The sequence below is a fragment of the Benincasa hispida genome, chromosome 12 (genome assembly GCF_009727055.1).
Source record: "Benincasa hispida cultivar B227 chromosome 12, ASM972705v1, whole genome shotgun sequence".
NCBI lineage: Eukaryota > Viridiplantae > Streptophyta > Magnoliopsida > Cucurbitales > Cucurbitaceae > Benincasa > Benincasa hispida.
Window position 1 is genome coordinate 39,499,040 of NC_052360.1, and position 7,900 is coordinate 39,506,939.

Below are 7,900 nucleotides of genomic sequence, written 5' to 3' on the forward strand. Positions count from 1 at the left end.
ATGTCATCGTCACTTTCATTGAATCAAATGTGTGATTGGATTGGTAGTTCGCCACTCTCCAGAAACAGAATTCTAAATGGTTCCAATTTGGACAGTTCTGAACCTTTCCAAATTTGATCGATATTAAGTATAAGTTTTCTTTTAAATTGTTGTTTATCGTTAAACTATATCTATATTTTTGTGTAAAACAAATTCAACATAACCTCGATGCGAATCGTTAATATCGGTTGCTCCCTAAGGTTAACACAACATCCACCTTCAGATGTGCACTCATCGAAGGGAGGGTTGGAACCAGCGAAAGGATTTACTCAAAATCAAAAAAAAAAAAAAAAAACAAAGAGAAGACGAAGGAAAAAGAAAATAAGTTGTTCTGTCAATGGAGGAAAAGCAAAACCAAACCTTGTTATATGAAGAAAAAAATGAAAAATGGATCTAGAAGAGAATTAGGTTTTCCAATCTAAAAATAAAATCATATTAAAATTTTTAGATCTAAATTTAATTCATAACAGTTATAAAAAAATTAAAAGAAATAAAAGTATTTTCTTTTTTTTTTTTGCAAGCATAATTACCTACACTTAGTCGCTCGTCTGACTAGATGGCAACGGTAGCACGTGTATGGGGAAGAATCATAACTACCACTCCAACAACTTTTGGAACTTGTGGGGAGAGCTCTCATATTTATACTCTCTTCCCACTCCTTAATCTTCCAATATGAGACAAGGAACTCTTTCAAGTGGATGGTCCATGGACCTTGGTAGTTGTGGACATTCCCAATAATCCCCTCAAATGCATCTGTATTTTTGCACATTTAACTCATTAGTAATATAAATATACTCAAACTCTTCTTTTGAATTCACCGAACGCATGGAAAGAAATTTGGTCCTATTATCTTATGATTCAATGTTTTTTTTCATCGCTTACTTCTAAATATTCTAATCTTAAGAGACAATAGCTTGTATAAAAACAAGTTATCACCTTCGTACGGCAGCAGTCTAAGAACATTGGCAGCAATCATGGCACGGACACCAACGTGTAATAGTCGATGGTTTGTAATAGGGCTACAGGCGATTGGAGGCATGGTTGAATGTTGATTCATAAAACTACTTCCGTTGTCTTCACACAAAAGAGGAGAAGAAGATGAGGGCTCTTGTGCGGCGCTTTTAGCTAACAACTTAGGTTTTTTTTTTTTTAAAAAAACACCATAAGACCTTTTTAGGCATTCTTGATATGGAAATATAAGCGAAGTTTCTTCAACTCAGGTTGGTTCTTATTTTCAAATCTGATAAAAGAATTTATTTAATTCAATGTTTGTTTTGAATACATCTTTGTCTTTTATAACTAGAACTTCCTTTTTTGAATTAAGTCATAAGCAATGTTCAAAATATTGATGTCAATTGAATATCGAGATCTTGGTTTATGGAAATATTGATATATCGATGAAAATTTCAAGAAACTTTATGAAAATTGACGAAAATTGTTATAATTATTTAATGTAACTTCAATTTTGACCTAATTAGATTATATTTGACCATTTTTAATCATCTTTCTATAAAGTAAGATAGCATTTAGATGTATAGTGTAAATATCTGTGTAAATATCAATGCAAGAGCTTAAATTTAAAAAAGAAATGAAAAAATATTATAAAATAATATCAAACGTAGGCAATTATTTGCCAAACTAAAGGACATAAAATGTTTGCATACAAAATAATTGTAAATTGTTTATTATAAAACTTATATGTCTAATACCAAAAAGATGACCTTGGAGCATCTAATCTAGAACCTTGATAATTTTGATAGAAACTACAACATTGCTCCTAGGTCATCCTATATTGAAAATGTTGAAGATAGTTACTTGAATGAAGATTATAGGACTCATACAGCCAACATATAGACCCTATTGGTGGATACATCTCATTGATCAATGATCTTCCTCCTTTAGATGGATAATAACTATTCAGTGAAAAATTAGGTTGGAAATAGTTATGGTCAAGTCTTAAAGGACTATCATAGTCTGAGTAAGAATAATTACTTTGACCATTGTTTTGTGTGTATTATTACTCCTTATGCTCATTATTTTTCTTTCTCGAACAGAGAGATCCATGAATCGGGATCCTAATGCATATAGATACAAATGATCCAATGGGATCCTAATGCATATAGATACAAATGATCCAATGGGAGCAAGAATTTCCAGGAACATTTCATTTCTGAGCAGAAGAGCTTCCATACCTAAAATTAGTGAATTCCCATATGAACCAACATATCATGCATCTAGTTGTCAATAGAATGGTTTACCAATAGCAGCAATTCCTTCGCCACCCATTTGAGATTTGTGGTCCTCGTCTTGGGTGACATGGTCAAATCCAACCTCACATGTAAAAGGAATTAACCCTTGTTGATTATATTGCAAATGTATTTCACAAGTTAATTTGTACTGAGAAGTATAAGTATAAATACAACTTCAAGGGGCTAAGAATAGACCCTAAGAAACATCAACCAACCCCCTAATAACTCTCTAACCTTCCTAACCACAAAGACTAAGTCTAATATTTATACATTTAACACCCTCTCTCAAACTCAAGATGGTAATATTGGAATCAACTTGAGTTTGTTAAGCAGCAGAAGGAAACGCCCAAAGGACAAAGCTTTGGTGAAAATGTCAGCAAGTTGCTCATTAGTGGAAATAACTCTTAAAAGAAGAGTTTTACTCTGAAGATGATGTCGAACAAAATGACAGTCATTCTCAATATACTTGGTGCACTTATGAAAAACATCAGTGTGAGCAATCTGGATGGCACTACGATTGGCATACTAAAGGATAGTGGCAAACAGTTGAGGAACTCCCATATTAGCAAAAGCCAGCGGAGCCATGATAACTCTAACGTAGCATCAGCCAAGGTGCGATATTCATACTCCTTACTAGAGTGAGAGACAACACTCTATTTCTTACTCCACCAAGAAATAAAAGAGTCATCAAGATGGAAACAATAACCTAAAGCAGAACGTCAGTCAGGAGGATCACCAACTCAATCAATGTCAGAGTAGCCAAATAAGACCAGGGATGACTAAGATGAAAACTGAAGGCCATGACCTAGAGTCCCCTTAACATCGCGAAGAATACGGAGAACAACAGTAAAATGAATGGTTCGAGGGACAGCCATGAACTGACTTACAATATGAACAACATTTGCAATGTTAGGATGAGTCACTATTAGATATATCAGGCTACCAACAAGTTGACGGTAGAGAGTGGCATCTTCAAGAGGAACACCATCAAACGGAGTCAGGTGAATGTTAGGGTCGAGCGGTTTCGGGGCTATAGCAGAGTCATTGGTCCCAGGACGCAACAATAAGTCTGAAGCATATTTCGCTTGAGATAATGAACAGCTAGCAGAGCTCATTGATGCCTCAAGACCAAGAAGTAACTAAATGACCCCAAATCATCTCTAGTAATAATCATAACATCAACATATAGAAAAAAGAGAACAATACCATGATTTGTCTAACGCGTAAAATGTGTCATGTCATGAGGACTTAACATAAACCCAATTTAAACAATGGTGGAACTGAAAGTTGCAAACTAGGCTCACGGGGCTTGTTTCAACCCATACAATGCTCGACGAAGGAGACACACCTTCTGAGATGGTGGAGAGATACCTAGAGGTGGTTGCACATAGACTTCCTTAGATAAAGCCCCATTAAGGAAAGCATTCTTGTCATCCATCTGAAACAGATGCCACTGTTTGGCTGCAGCAATGGCTAAGAGATTCTAAACGTATGTCATCCGAGCTACAAGTGCAAAGGTTTCTTCATAGTCGATCCCATATTCTTGAGAGTATGCTTTCGCCACCAGTCAAGCTTTATATCATTCAATAGAACCATCAGAGCGAGTCTTGATCTTGTAAACCCACTTGCAACCAATAGGCTTCTTACCATGAAGTAATTCAACATAGTCCCACATGTGCATCTTGTCTAAGGCCTGGAGTTCGTCAATCATAGCTTGTTGCCACAGAGAGTTAGTATTCGCCTCATGAAAAGAGGTAGGTTCAATCAAGGAACAGATGGTGGAAAAACAATGAAAATCTAGAAGATGAGTGGGAGGTGACCTTACCCGAGTGGAGCGTCGAACAGAAGAAGCAAGATCAGAAGTAGGTTCAGACTCCTCAAGTGAGACAGATAATGGATCAAGATCAATAGAGACAGGCGCAAATTGCTCAAGCTTAGTATCACGAGAAGATGCAGATGAAGGAAAAAGGTCAATGAAATCATCAGGAAGAAAAAGATGAGGACCTAAAAGAGAAGCACGAAAGGTCGAAAGACTAGAAAACATTGTATGCTCCCAGAAAGTGACATACGAGAGATGCACAGTCTATTTAAAAGAGGATCCTAATAGCAAAAACCTTTGTGCTTGGTTCCGTAGCCAAGGAAGTAACAAAGATGCGCACACGGTTCTAATTTGGTATGTTCATGAGGATAGAGAAGAACAAAACATGCACAACGAAGACTTTGAGGTTAGAATAATCAGGAGGAATACCATATAAACGTTCAAACGGAGAGACATTGTAAAGAACAGACGAAGGGAGACGATTGATTGTGTAGACAAAAGTAAGGGTGGCCTCTGCTCAAAATTTGGTAGGACAGAAGGTAGATAGAAGATGGGCTCGAACAGAATCTAGAATGTGGCAATATTTACGTTTCGCTCTCTCATTCTGTTGAGAGGTATGGGGACAAGAGCATTAGACAAGAGTGTCTTATTGGGTGAGAAAGGAAATAAGCCTAGAGTCCTTATACTCCAAGGTGTTATCGGTACGAAGAGCTTTGTTTGTACAAGAGAATTAAGTGTGAACCATATTAGCAAAATCAATATATATTTGAGGCAAGGCAAAATGATGTTTAAGAAAATATATACAGGTGAACCGAGAGTAATCATCAATAAACAGGACAAAACAATGATATCCAGTAATAGCAGAAGTAGGAGCATGACCCTAAATGTCATAGTGAATTAAGTCAAAAGGTTGATTGCATATAGAATTAGACTGAGAAAATGATAATGCGGGCTGTTTAGCAAGTTTGCAATTCACACAATCAAAGGGAATAAATTTGAAAACATTATTCAAATTTTTACGAGAAATCAAATGACAGAGTTTGTCAAAAGAGGCATGACCAAGATGAAGATGTCAATGATATATAGCAGAGTCAGTGACAGGAGTGGAAAGAAAACAAGCAGAAGTGACGTGAGCTCAAACAATCTTCCCACTTTGTGACTCGTACCAACTGTCTGTACCATCTGTCAATCCTGAACCTGACACCCTATAGAAGAAAAAGAAATAGTTAAACAAAGATCACCCAACTATCCAATTGGGGTAAGATTAAAGGTTAGGTTTGGAACACAATAAGTATTGGAAAGTTGGAGTGTAGGAGTGTCAATGGATCCAACATGGGATATTGTCATACAATTACCGTCAGTAGCATCGATGGGAAGAAGGGATTTAGCAAAAGTGGGTGTAGTCAGAAGGTAAAAATCAGAAGTCATATGATTACAACATGCGGAATCAAGAAGCCACTGATTACCTGAAGAAACCGCAAGAGAGGAGGAATTGGACGAAGTCACCTGTTTAAGCAAGTCTTGCAAATCACTCATCTGAAAATTAAACGAAGAAGGTTCATAATCAATAGAGGAGGTGACAGCAATAGTAAAGGCAAAACTAGGCTTACTAACATGTCTTGTCTTCGAAGAATGTCCTAGAGGTCGAGGTGGTTGTATGGGACAGTTATCTAGAATATGCCTGCGTTTGTGACAATTTCTGCACTCGACTTTTGAGCAGTTAGTAAATTTGGCCCAATGAGCTTACAATTTTTACAGAAGAGAGCTCCAAAAGTATCAGAAAAATGATTGCTTGCTAGATTTCCTGGAAAAAGCAATGCCATGATGTTTTTCCTCAAACAGGATTTCCGAAATTATTGTTTCCAGTGAAAGAACAGGACTGCGATATAGTAAAGTGGCACAAATAGATTCATATTCTAGACGAATCCCCATAAGAACCTTAATAAGATGAAGATGATCAACGCTAATTTTAGCTTGATCTAATTGTATCCAAATTGGCTGAAGTGTGGCTAGATATTCGTTAACGGATTGGCCAATCTCCTGACTGAGACTAACAAGAGTGTTGTGCAGTTGATAAAAATGAGCTAATCCAACAGACTGAAAACGTATAGGCAGGAAATCTCATAAACTCTTGGTGTCATCAAACGCATCAAACTGGACATGGATGGAAAGTATAGGCATATTACAAGCCAAGTCATGATCTGATGATTTTTACTATCCCAATCCCCGTTCAATAAATTTAATATCATATCTTCAACGGGTATCTTGACTTGTTTAGGAATATCGCAGGTAAAAATGCGCCATAACTTACACCCTATTAGAAAACTCTTCATTTTATGGGCCCAGGTAAGATAATTTGTCCCATCAAGAATAGTACCAATAGGGCGAAACATATCGTCCTTCTCCATGTGATGGCTTTGCTTGATTGGGAAGAAGACAAAAAAAAAAGGCTTGTGACTCGGCTCGACTCCATTGGAAAGAAAATATCTCATCGGCTCAGCTTGTTGGACTGGCTCGGCTCGACGATAACAACTCGTTGGATCGCCTCTCATTTGTTGATCGGCTTGATTCGTCGTTTGGATCTAGCTTGTTAGGGATATGGCACGGTGAACAAGGATCTGGTGGGCTGGCTTGGTGGGAGCTAACGTGACGTCAGTGAACAGAATGCACAGGCGATGCCAATGAACAGAAGGCACAAACCTCTTTGAGCGACGAAGACGGGTCCGATGGATCTAGAAATAGGTATTCAGTTGGCTTGTTGGACGTGGTGGAGCTTGTGTGAGGCAGACTGACTTAGCTCGTTGTGCAAACAGGGAGTTGTGTGAAGTGGAGGCAATAGATTTGGGTGGCAGAGGCGGAGGGATATGAAAATACGGGTCCGATAGATCTGGAAACAGAAGCCTATTGGTTGTGAACAGAGGACTTGGATTTATGAACAGAGGACTGGAGATGGTAGAAATTGCCTAATTTGGTTCTGATACCATATTACAAATGTATTTCACAAGTTAATTTGTATATAGAAGTATGAATATAAATACAACTTCAAGGGACTAAGAATAGACCCTAACAAACATCAACCAACCCCCCTATACATTTAACAAATTAGATTGTCCCTCTCCAACCTAGTAACTGCTTGAAGTTCCAACATTTGTATTACCTCCTCCACCACCAGATGTAGTTCCATCGTCTATACAGTCATCTTCATCATTAGTTGACTTAGATTTATGACGTTTTCTCCTCACTTTTCTAAGCTCTGCTTCAATATAACCAGCTTCTAAATAGATGTTAAATTCATCCGAATTTAACCCTTCTTCTTACGTCATAGCTTATTCATTCATTACTTGCTCCACATTGATACCAAACTTTGCAGCCATGTCAACAATCTCAGGGTTTGGATTGTCAGCTTCGTCATCCAAATATACTGTTTAGCCCCATTGAAAAAGTGGGTCATCACCATCATCATTTGGATCTTCTACAACATCTACCAAATCAATGTAATCTTTTTCTGCAACTTTTTCTTCTTTGGCTTCCATATCTCTAAATTCCAATCTCGTGTTGTAGTACCAGTAAACAAGTTTGTGAAGTCTTTCATAAGCTAACCGATAATTTCACTCACATGCAGATGAAGAACTTGCTTGAGACAAAACACGCATGGCTACTTTTTGTACCGTTGGATCACTATTAACATAAATGGCCCACCAATGGCCTGCAACCACCCAAAAAATACAAATAAAATGAGACAGTAGATCGAAATTTAAATGCTACTTACAGGTTGCATTTTGTTTCTCGACAT